This window comes from Bidens hawaiensis, unplaced genomic scaffold, assembly GCF_021521415.1.
Source record: "Bidens hawaiensis isolate Kalapana, Puna unplaced genomic scaffold, B.hawaiensis_p1.1 tig00036046_1, whole genome shotgun sequence".
Lineage (NCBI taxonomy): Eukaryota > Viridiplantae > Streptophyta > Magnoliopsida > Asterales > Asteraceae > Bidens > Bidens hawaiensis.
Window position 1 is genome coordinate 229,565 of NW_027496292.1, and position 12,872 is coordinate 242,436.

At 38.9% G+C, this 12,872-nt stretch overlaps 1 long non-coding RNA gene across 1 annotated transcript; it reads right to left on the minus strand.

Moving 5' to 3' along the window:
* Positions 1-1,287: 1,287 nt before the first annotated feature.
* On the minus strand, positions 1,288-2,216 carry LOC143588154 (uncharacterized). The gene is made up of 2 exons (XR_013145045.1): positions 1,984-2,216; positions 1,288-1,727 (listed from the first exon to the last, which is right to left on the minus strand). It is a non-coding gene; the product is annotated as an uncharacterized LOC143588154 (long non-coding RNA).
* Positions 2,217-12,872: the final 10,656 nt, after the last annotated feature.

Here is a 12,872-nt window from a genome sequence, read left to right on the forward strand (position 1 = left end):
ATATACTTAACATAAATGATGGGTTGATTCAATAGTCAATTAAAAAAAGAAGTTGTAAATGTCTCCTTTTTTTTAAATCCACTCATGAACCGAAATTCATTCTAATCATAAAATGTTTTAACCTGAACTATGCTTGATACTTTAAACAATTATAAATTAACCTAAACACATACATCAATAGTGAATTTGTCTTTTAAGGGTTTGAAAGAAATTTAAATTTTAAATTAATATTTTCTCTTCATCCAATAATACCATTTTTTATAAAACCTCAATATTAATTAACTAATATAATATATTTAAAACCTTTATTTTTGAAATCATTATTCAAAATCAATGTTAAAATTTGTTAATTATAAAAACCTAATATTAATAACTAATACAATATATTTATATAAAATAAAATAATATATTTATGTTGGTATTAAATTTTTAAATTAGGAAACAAATATTAAAAAGATTAAATGAAAAAAATTAAATAAAAATTATTAATAAGAAAGAGAAATGTATTTAATATGAGAGAGAGGAGGGAAAATTTTGTAAGGATCATCAAGGTGATGACATGTGGTACTTAGAAAGCTTTGTTTATTATATACTAGCTTTTAGCCCGCGTGTTACGCGGGTTTATTTATGTTTTCTTTTTAATATTATTTTGAAAATCTAACTCTTCGTGTTAATTTTTGAGGTATTGATAATTTTTAATTTTCACTGTATTTTAGTTTTTGTTTAAATTTTGGTTTCGTACTTTCTTTAGGTTCGCTTATATTGGTTGGTTTCATTTCAGTTTTTGGTTGCTGGTTTCGTTTTTTTTTTAAGTTTTTAGGTTTTGGTTCGGTTTAGAAATTTTTGGTTTTGTTTTCATTTGGTTTTAGTTTGTACACGCCAGTAGTATTAATGCTGGAAGTTTTCCCTGTAGGGCTAACGCTGCTGATATTTAAGCATGAACCCAAAAAACAAACAAAAGTCAGCAATAACCAACAATGTTAAATAAAGAAAACATTATATATATATGATTCTTATTACAATAGAAAACCATGTTTCCTTGCTTTCATGCCAGAAGCAAGTAATCTATGGTAAACAAACAATTAAAGTTATAACCAAACAAATTTGTGTTTAGATCAACAGGATGTCCCCGGATCCGATTAGGCTTACTTTTTTTACTCGATAACTAATCTGCAACACTTGCCCATTTGCCACTTCTACTTTTAACCGGATAATTTTAAAGTGAAAAAAGTAACAATTTGATCAAATATGATTTGCAAAGATCCATAAAGTTCACAAAGATGGTTATTTTTCCTTCATGAACTTGCGGTGGCCTCATGACAATTCTCCTTCTGTCTCCAATAAGCGCTAGATTATTTTCACAAAGGATATGAAAGACTCGATCTAGAAGCTGAAAAAATATAAACTCAACAAAAGTTATACAATAATATATATTGCAGTTGAACTATAAAAAGCCATGTCATCAAATTCTTGAAACACAAGATTGTGTACCTCATACTTGTAATCACGGTCATTCCTTCCCATGGAAGTTTTTGTGGTTGCAAGTCAATTCCTTATCGATCCTCCTCATCTCCAATGGGATCTAAACAACCGAAAACTATACCCGTTATTCAAAGACAATTAAAAAGAAAAACATTATGGGGAACAATAAATTAATCAACAAACCACTTAAAATCTAGATCTTCATCAACATTTTTATTTTCATCATCCAAGAGATCGGTCTGAACCTAAAATGAACACAAAAAAGCTCACATTCAGGCATTTGTAGATGTGTAGTAAAGGGTACAATGTGGACTGTGGAGTGTATGTATAACTGTATAAGTTTATAACTAACATGTTTCTTCTTTTTCTTTTTCAAACCAGTAAATGTAGGTTCAAGAGTTTAAGAGACTCCATGCCAAATTTGGATTATCAAAAGGTAAAACATATAATATAACTTCAAAAGAATTATGAAAAGAAAATTTGTAAGATTGTTTCGCTTACCAGAGAAGCTATCGGTTTTCTCATACAACTGTTCAACAGAATCTTCTCGAGGATCTTGAATAACCACCTTGTTTTTCTTCTTTTTCGTTGGGTCAATGGTGCAAGCTGCTTCATGATAGAAAGTCATTATTAATACACCATGTTCAAATAATATAATTTATTTGCCAAGTAACAATTAAACACATTATGTCATAAAACACAAACTAATAAACATATGGTAAACAAACCAGAATATGTAAAGCTATGAAATAATAAAACCTTTGAAAATAAAATATATACATACGTATAAATGAATATGTAAGACAACTAAGTTATGGTTAACATTTTCTTAAAAAGAAACAAATACAGCACAATACAAATTGTATATACATATCTGGATATCAGATTACTTTTTAATTAGAAGCATGATATAGAAACCTTTGAAAAGTTTAAAGAGACATCAAATGACAGTATGGGAAACTGCCAAACTAAACTACCGGATCATAACATCCTCTAGATATCGATTAGGCCAGGTACTAATAATTAGAGCAATAATTAAAACTAATAATAAATACACAATCATATTATCCATCATCATATCATTACCTGGTCTAATGAAATCAGAAAGACCGAAATGGATAAGCTTCATATCAGAATCGTCACTTTTGGATACGAAAAGGAACATGTGTTAACAATCTATAATCCATATATAGAGGATGTGGTGGTGGTGGTGGTGGCCGTGGAGAGGGGCGATAGTAGTGGTGGTGGCGGCGGCCGTGGAGAGGGGCTATTTCGTTGTCGGCATGGGTGGTGGTGGAGGTCATGGAGAAGGGCGATAGTAGTGATGGAGTTGGTAGAATTTTGGTATTTATGGTTTGATTAGAATAAAAGATAGTAAGTTTGAATGACATTAAACTGGGTGGGTAATGACCCATGTAGGATCCATATTTTAGAAAATGAATTAAAAAATATGAGAATGGATGAGAGTGTGACAAAAGTTAGACCTTTTTTGTTTGGTTGAATCATTTTAGAAAATGAATTAAAAAATTGAGTATGAAATCTAGTCAGACCTTTTTTGTTTGGTTGAATGATTTTTTAGTTTTTTGGTCTTATGGATGGTTCAAAAGTTATATATATTTTTCGGTTTTATTTATGGTTTTTGGCCACTTTAATGGTTCAAAATTGTAGTAAATAGTGTTTAGTTTTTCATTACTTGTATTAGTTGAATTTTGTAATGAAGAAGACCCGAAGGAATACTGAGGACGAGCTCCTGGAGTTCTTGAAGTAAGTGAGAGTTACCAAAGATGAAGGGATGCACCAAGAGTCCATCCTTGTGGTTGTTTTGTGTTGTGACCCCTTGACCCGATTGATCGTACTAATCGGCTTTAGCAAGATCAATCACTAATCTTGGCCATTTAAGATTTACGTATTCTTGTTTACTATTGTGGTTTCTTGCTTTATTATAATAGGTTATAATACCAGCAACCTAATACCAAATACTTTAAAATAAATTAACCAGTTATGTTTTTGCAAATTAAACTTTATTTGATTTTCAAAAACTAATAACTTAGTAGATTTCTCTATCAACTTAAAACTGGTTAGTGATATCGCAATAAACTTAGTTGTAATTGATTATTTAAAACTAAGTGTTCTGAGAGATGAAAGGGTTCATCAAGTTGTCCCGATTAATACAGTAAAACTAGACTTTTACTATATTCGGTAAATTCTAAAATTAATCCCAATTTTAAAAAATCAATAGTCTATGACATTCTACTATAAGCCACACTTGAGGCATACTCCCAAATGTAAAGTGTTTGGAGCTACAATACCACACTTGATTTCTAGCCTATCCCTTCAAGGTGAAAGAGTTTTGTTGACACATTCGGCATTTTAACAAGTGACTATACTAGGGATGTTCAAAAAAATCTGAATCCGAAATATCCGAAAATCCGAATCCAAACTATCCGAAAATTCGGATATCCGAATCTCGAATATCCGAATTTTTGGATTCGGATTCGGATAGTGTTTTTGAAAGTTTCGAATATCCGAAATATCCAAAAATTAAATTTAGTTTTTTTAATTGATTATTCTATATAATAATAATGTTATAACATGTGTTATTTTGAAACTCTACCATCCTTAAAAGTTGAAATATAAAGCAACGCCTCTTACCTTTCTTCAGATCTCACAGCCGCCGGTCTTCCAATCGTCGTCACCTAGCGTTCTTCTGATCACTGCCGCATCTCGCCACTGGTAGTGGACGACTGCAGGGTGGTGAACCGGTGGTTGCTTGGGTGACTCACCATCGGACTGGACGCCAAATTTCGATGTGTACCGATCCTGATCTACTATTCACGATTAGATCTAGCGTTCTTATAATATCATTATAGATTTCTTGTAATATTTGTTGATTTGTTCCATTGATAGTTAAGATTTGTTGGTCACTGTAAGTTATAAATTTGTTGGTCACTATTAGTTTTTACAAACTGATTGAAGATTGAATGAAGAACTTGTGTTTCTTTTGGGTTAGAATTTTGGTATGTTAGTATTTTTTATTTTGAAACGATTTTTTTTAATTCGGATATTCGTTTCACTGTCCGAACGGATATCCGAAATTTCGGAAACCGATTCGGATAGTGAATTCCACTATCCGAAATGTTCAGATATCCGAAACTCCGGATATCCGAATATGAACACCCCTAGACTATACTAGGGCAACTATTACTTTACTCTTTTTTTACATGCTACAGATGCTTGAAGACTAAAGTGGACATAGATGAGGCTAAACATATCTACTTAGGCAAGTGTTGCCTTAATAGGCCTTCTAAATGAGAGTTGGGTTTTATCCACAATTAGCAATCGTTGTCAGCCTGCCTAACCACTTACTAATGTTGTGTGCTACAACTGCAATTACTAACTGGGAGCCAGTTTCTCAAGTTCCTATTTATTTATGTTATTGGGTCGTTGATAATAGGATTATAACATCAAAAATATTAATTAAATAACTTTTTCTTATTTAACAGATGTCAACTAATAATAACTCCTCATTCACCCTCAAGACTATTCTTGAGAAAGGAAAACTGAATGGCACCAACTTTCTTGAATGGCACCACAATTTCATACTTGTTCTCAAAATGGCAAAGACACCATGTCCTCCGAGCTTGCTAAGGGCTTGGAAGATCTTGGTGCCTTTGAGATGCTTGATCAACTCCAGGGCATGTTCCAAAAACAAGCCTGTCAAGAATGCTTCGACACCATGAAGCACCTAATTAGCTACAAAATGGAACATGGATCCATTGTTAGTGCGCATGTCGTCAAATTGAAAGGGTACATCGACCAGTTGAAGAAACTTGATTATCCACTGTCAGATGAAATGGCAGCGGATTTCATCTTGAACTCTCTCCCCAGCTCTTACGACCAGTTCGCGATGAATTTTATTATGAATTCCTGGGTGAAGACATTGTCGGAGCTTCATGGTATACTCAAAATGGCTGAGATGAATATTCCAACTAAAACTAATCAAGTTCTGATGGTTCGATCTGCTAGTGTCAAGAAGCCTAATCCTATGTGTCAGACCCTCAAAATCCACTAACGGAGTTTTACCGTCAGAAGGTGTGAACAGGCAGGATCGGAATCATTAGTTATAATCAAACCAAAGAAAAACGTTTAAATGTAAATAGGTGCAGAAGCGTAAAACCTTAATTCAAAAGTTGCGTCACGCAGGACGACTTAAAACCAAATGTAACTGTTAAAATTAAGTTTGCAGAATAAAGATGTTTTCAATTAATGCATGCTCCTAAACCGCGCGCCCGCCTCGGCTACCTGAGAATAACATACTAAAAGTGTCAACACAAGGTTGGTGAGTTCACAAGTTAAATAAGATAAATCGTTTAGCGTTTTGCGTAACCTCGTTACGGCGTTTCAGTGTTGCGTAACCCCCGTTACGACGTTTAAGTTTTGCGTAACCCCGTTACGACGTTTAAATGTTGCGTAACCACGTTACGGCGTTTAAGTATTGCGTAACCACGTTACGACGTTTAAGTGTTGCATTACCAGATAGTGTTATGTCAAATTATATATCGATAGGTAGCTAATCTATACAACAAGTATCGCTAAGTGGTTCGCGACCGAAGCTGACTGTTTATCAAGTGCCCGTCACCAGGTCAATCCAGACCATGGTAAGTGTTAGCCAAAATTACACCCACTCAACCTCCAGTTGAGCTTAGCGTCGGGTGGGGTTTGTCAAACCCAGTAGTACTACTCAACAGTGACTCGCTATTCCAAATATTAACCGGTCCGATGTGTGGGACTTCAAATGTTACGTTTGCCGCTTAGCCTTTACAAGTGATATATAATTTATAACAAAATCTTAAATATGCGTTTATCTCAGAAAATACGTTTATCGGAGTATGTTATCTCCCCCAAGTGAAAAATGTTTGAAAACAGTTCAAAGAGCGGGGTAAGTGAAACTCACTGTTTGCGAAGAATATCCCGATCTAGATCACCAAGTGATGCGCGTCGTAGAAACTCTCTAGCGTTCTAAATAACAAGAGATTTTCTAAGTATCGGTACGTTTAACGAGTCTCTAGACTCGGCACATAATACCTATGCACGTAACAGATTTCGTGTTTCGTTTGTGAATTGTGTGTGACTTAAACAAGTACAATTGTGATACGATACATGAGTGAGCAATTACTTTCGTGTCACGTACTAATAACATACTTTACTAGCAATTATCCCCGTAAGGGCATTTTGGTCAACAAACAAAGATTAACTAACCATTATTCCCCATAAGGGCAATTTGGTCAATTCATGGCAATCAATTAACAACTACTCCCCGCAAGGGTATTTTGGTCAAAACACAACAATTATATAAAAACTATCATATTTCATGCATTTTTACACAACTCAGCAGCTAGTTTCATTATGACAGAATTTTTTTACTTGAAAGATTGCACTAGTTCACCGATCATAACGTCTCAATTAATTCACCAAAAATCACCACAGAAGCATACATATCTTAGGTTTCCAGAACATATTTATCTTATTTATATTCCACATATTTTCTTATAATGACCAAAACATTACAGCAAACTCATATCAGTCAGATTCATGCGCAACAGAATGTTATTTGCAATTCCCGTTAAACGAAAAATTCAATAAATGCAAGACCACTTGGGTTTGGTTCCTAACTCAATGAGTAAACTTCCAGAAGTGGAACCAACCCAATTGGTCTCGTAGTTCATGAGATATAACATTTACAACATAACCTAACAGCAGGTCTAACAGCTCAGCTTTGCACCACGTTTTTGTAAAATCATAAAAGCACACTTATACTTGTCCAAAAATTACAAACTTATACTTCATGGAAACTAGACTCAACCTAGTTTACTGCAGTACCCACAATCTCAATCAATTTTCACGTTTACACTTCGTTACAGTCATTTAAACATCGTATACACATTCTGTCCAGATTCTGTTCACATCAAAACTTAACAATTTCACTTGCCATGGATCACAAATAGATCATATAACATGCTAGACACTAATACTACTATCCATGCATCTCCATTACACCATACATACAAGATTAGGGTTTTATTTGCACTCACAATCAAAGACAACAATGAATCATGCAACAACATCAATCTAGTTATCAATTCATTATCCAAATAACAACAATCATGTTAACCATATACATGAACCAAAATCGGCTGCCTAGGGTTTATACTTAACCCATTAAACATCAAAATTAAACAACAAGGAGGTAAGGGATGATCAAGTATACCTTCCTAGCACCTAGTTCTTGGATTAATCAATTGATTTGAGGTGTATATGTGAGAGTGTTGTGGACGGCAGCCGTGAGGGAGCAAGGAGGGAGGCCGATCGGTCTTGTAGGTTAATAATAATAAGTTAGGGTTTAGTGTTAAGGTTATATTTATAATAATACAAGTTACACTCTAGTCCCTAATCTTTCAAGTGTTACATCTCTAGCCTAAAACTAGTTGGTTCTTGTTTCTTGTTTAACATTCCACATAACAATCAAGTAACACACATATACCTAACACATAATTATCACATAATTAGTGTTTTGACGTTTGTCGTTTATTTATCAATCGTTCGCGTCAACTCGTTTGCGTTTCGGTGCAAATCCCGAAAGACTACACATGTAGTAAGTGTTAAGCGTCATTTAAACCCTAGTTTAAATGTAATGAAGTGTGCGTTATAGATTCAACGATCTTAAAGTTTGAATTGACGGAGTTGAGTTAAAGGGGTTAACCTGAAATTGACGATTGTCACATCATTCCCATGTTAAAGAATTTTCGTCCCGAAAATTGAGTCAAGTCGTGATGAGTGTCTGAAAAAGTAAGAAAAAAAAAATTTTCAGTTTGTCATATCATCCCCTAGTAGAAAGAAATTTCGTCCAGAAATTTAGTTCATACCTCCGGTGATGTTTGACGGTTTGCCGGGTTTCGCGGTTTTCGGTGTTTGGTTAGCCCTTCAAAAAGGTGAGGATACTTTTTCATCATGTGATCCTCGCGTTCCCACGTGAACTCCGGTCCACGTCTCGAGTTCCAACGAACCTTAACGATTGGAATTTTGCTGTGCTTGAGCGTTTTGGTTTCCCAATCCAAAACCTCGACTGGTTCCTCAATGAACCGTAACTGTTCATCAACTTGTAGTTCCTCCAAAGGGACTACTTGGGTTTCATCAGATAGGCATTTCTTCAAATTTGATACGTGGAATACATCGTGTACGCCACTGAGTTCTGTTGGTAGGTCCAGTCGGTACGCCACCGGACCAATGCGCTCAGTTATCCGGTACGGACCAACATATCGTGGGTTGAGTTTGTTTCGCTTCCCAAAGCGAACCACACCTTTCCAAGGTGAGACTTTGAGTAACACCCGATCGTTCACTTGAAATTCGAGAGGTTTTCGGCGCTTGTCGGCGTAACTCTTTTGGCGATCTCGTGCTGCCTGCCATGCGGTTTCGGATTTGAACAATCTTTTCTGAGGTTTCGAGTACCAGTTCCGGACCAGTGATTTGGCTGTCACCCACCTCTGCCCAGCAGAGTGGTGATCGACACTTCCGTCCGTACAGCGCTTCAAACGGCGCTGCCTTAATACTTGCGTGGTAGCTGTTATTATACGAAAACTCTACCAAGGGTAAGTGGGGTTCCCAACTTTTTCCGAAATCTAAAACGCATGCACGCAACATATCCTCCAGGGTCTGAATAGTCCGTTCACTTTGCCCATCCGTCTGAGGATGGTATGCTGTACTCATATCGAGACGGGTGCCTAGTGCGCTTTGCAGCGACTTCCAAAAGTGCGAGGTGAAACGAGAATCTCGATCGGAAATGATCGAGACAGGCACTCCGTGTCTAGACACCACTTCTTTCATGTATACTCGAGTCAGTCTTTCCATTTTGTCTGTTTCTTTAATCGCTAGGAAGTGTGCCGATTTAGTCAACCGGTCAACGATCACCCAGATGGTATCGCATCCCGTCGGTGTCTTAGGCAAACCCGTAATAAAATCCATTGAGATGTGCTCCCATTTCCACATTGGGAGTTCCGGTTGTTGCAGTAGGCCAGATGGTTTCTGGTATTCTATCTTGACTCTGGCACAAGTCAAACATTTGCTCACGTAGGTGCCAATGTCGGCTTTCATGTTCGGCCACCAGTAAAGTGCCTTTAAATCATGATACATTTTATCTGAGCCAGGGTGGATAGAATATCGGGACTTGTGAGCTTCGTCCATTACTAGAGTTCTCAACTCTCCGTATTGTGGGACCCAAATCCGGTTCTCAAAATATCGGACCCCCGTCCGATCTGGTTTCAAGTTGCTTGCTCATGCCCCGCATGAGTTCCGATGGAAGATTATTATCTTTCAAAGCTTCCAGTTGCGCATCGCGAATCTGATCGGGTAAGCTGGCATGAATCGTGAGTTGCAATGCTCTCACCCGTCTGGGTTTATCTGTTTCTTTTCTGCTGAGGGCGTCGGCCACCACGTTGGCCTTGCCAGGGTGGTACTTGATGGCACAATCATAATCTTTAAGCAGCTCGACCCAACGACGCTGTCGCATGTTTAGCTCCTTCTGATCGTAGATATGTTGGAGACTCTTGTGGTCGGTGTAAATGGTAAACTTGGTACCGTACAAGTAATGCCTCCATATCTTAAGAGCAAACACTACAGCTCCGAGTTCCAAATCATGGGTCGTGTAGTTCTTCTCGTGAACCCGTAGTTGTCTAGAGGCGTAGGCTATAACCTTCTCGAGTTGCATCAGCACACAACCGAGACCTAGTATAGATGCGTCACAGTGTACCTCAAAATTTTCCGTTCCCTCGGGGAGGGCTAAAATATGGGCGCTACAAAGCTTGGTTTTCAACAGTTGAAAAGCGGATTCTTGCGCGTCACCCCAATTGTACTTAGTGCCCTTGTGAGTCAAAGCGGTGAGGGGTTGAGCAATCTTTGAAAATCCCTCGATGAAACGCTGGTAGTAGCCGGCCAGTCCTAGGAATTGTCGCACCTCAGTCGGAGTCTTAGGTGCTCCTTCCCAGTTTTTGATGGCCTCTACCTTACCGGGATCGACATGGATACCATTCTCGTTGATCACATGTCCTAAAAAGTGAATCTCGCGAAGCCAAAATTCACATTTCGAGAGTTTAGCATACAGTTGTTCCTTCTTCAGTAGTTCCAGAATTACCCTTAAGTGCTCTTCGTGGTCAGTCTCGTTCTTGGAGTAGACGAGAATATCATCAATGAAAACAATCACAAACTTGTCGAGGTATGCCTTGCATACTCGATTCATGAGATCCATAAATACGGCTGGCGCGTTGGTTAGGCCAAAAGGCATAACCGAAAACTCGTAGTGACCATACCGTGTTCTGAAAGCCGTCTTTGAAATATCTTCTTCGCGCACTCTCAGCTGGTGGTAACCGGATCGTAGATCGATCTTCGAGTAGTAACTCGATCCCTGAAGCTGGTCAAACAAATCATCAATTCGGGGTAAAGGATAACGGTTCTTGACCGTCACCTTGTTCAACTCCCGGTAGTCGATGCACATTCGGAAAGTCCCGTCTTTCTTTCGGACAAACAAGACAGGGGCTCCCCATGGCGATGAGCTAGGTCGGATAAAACCTTTATCCAACAAATCTTGCAACTGTGTGGACAACTCCTGAAGTTCCGCCGGTGCGAGCCGATACGGGGCTCGTGCTATGGGTGCTGCACCGGGTGTCAACTCGATTTGGAATTCGACTTGACGAATAGGAGGAAGTCCGGGCAAATCCTCTGGGAAAACTTCCGGAAAGTCTCGCACAACCGATATGTCTTCAATTCGTTTCTCCTCCGCGGGTTTCTCAACAATCTGCGCCAAAATTGCCGGATGACCCTTTCGTAGATACTTCTGTGCCTTCAAAAGGGTAATGACGCTGGTGGTCATGCCGCTTCTCCTCGCCTCGGACCGAAATGATCTCGCCGGAAGGGGTGGTAATATGGACTATCTTATCATGGCATATAATCTCCGCTCGGTTCTCGGATAACCAGTCCATGCCGACAATGACATCGAAACTACTAAGCGTAAAAGGAATAAGGTCGATGTCAATGACATGACCTGACAGTTTCAACTTACATCCCGCAAGTATATGAGTTGTTACTACGGTTTTACCGTTAGCTAATTCAACAGGAAACTTAGCGTCTAACGGGGTTGGAGTAAGGTCTAAAAGTTGGCTAAAAGCTTTTGACACAAAACTCCTATCAGCTCCAGTGTCAAACAAAACAGAAGCAAAACAATCGTTACAGGGAACTTACCAGACACCACATGCGGATCATTGCGGGCTTGACCCGATCCAATCACGAACGCTCTTCCTTTGCCATTTCCTCCACCATTACTGCCACTTCCATTACCCCCATTATTGTCATTCTGTTTCAGCTTGGGGCAATCCTTCCGGAAATGACCTTCCTGTCCACATTCAAAACATCCCTTAGTCGTCATCGGTGGCTTAGGAGCACCCTTCGCCGCAAGGTCAAATCTACATTCCTTCGCCTGGTGACCTATCTTTCCGCATCTTTGACACTTGACACGGTCACACTGACCAACATGATGAAAGTTGCACCTGTTGCACTTTGGATATTTCCCAGCATATCCGCTCGAAACCTGCCCGCTACCGTTGTTGTTGTTGTTGTGATTCTGAGTGTTGAAACTCCGAGTAAATTCGGGCTTACAGTTGTGGTGTTGCGGTGGGAGGTTTGAGGATGAAGATCTGGTGTTGTCAAACTTTCTCTTCCCGCTGTTCGGGTTGCTGTTGTTGTTACTGTTGCTGACGTGGTCATTACTCGGGTTGTCACGGGCTTTAACAGTCGAACCCCTCGGTGGTAACGCACCCTGGGTCACAGCCTGATCCGTCAGTTTGTGAGCCAAACGGATCGCTTGCTGGATCGTGGCTGGTCTGGAAGACGTCACCATACCCTGAATCTGTGGTGCTAACCCATCAATGTACATCTCTATCCTCTTGCTCGCGGATCCACCATCCGCGGACACATCACAGCCAACTCGTGCTAACGAGTAGTGTAGGCTTCAATCTCCGAACCCACCATCTTCAACGACCAAAACTCCGACTCTAACTTCGAAATTTCCTCCCTCGGACAGTACTCATCTTCTGGATCTTCTTCAGGTTCTACTTCAGGTTCTGCCTCGGGCTCGGCCTCAGGCTCTGCCTCAGGTTCTGCTCGCGTTCTGAGCAAGTTGCATTTGTAGGATATCGCAACGTTCTAACGCTATCTCAGTTCGGGTCCTTGCTTCTTGGAGTTGCTCTTTCAAGTCTATCATCTCGGCTTGCATCTTCATCATAACCTTCGTTTGTTGCTCACTAGTCTCTTGCATTTCTTTCATTGCCGCTGCCATGCGGGCAATC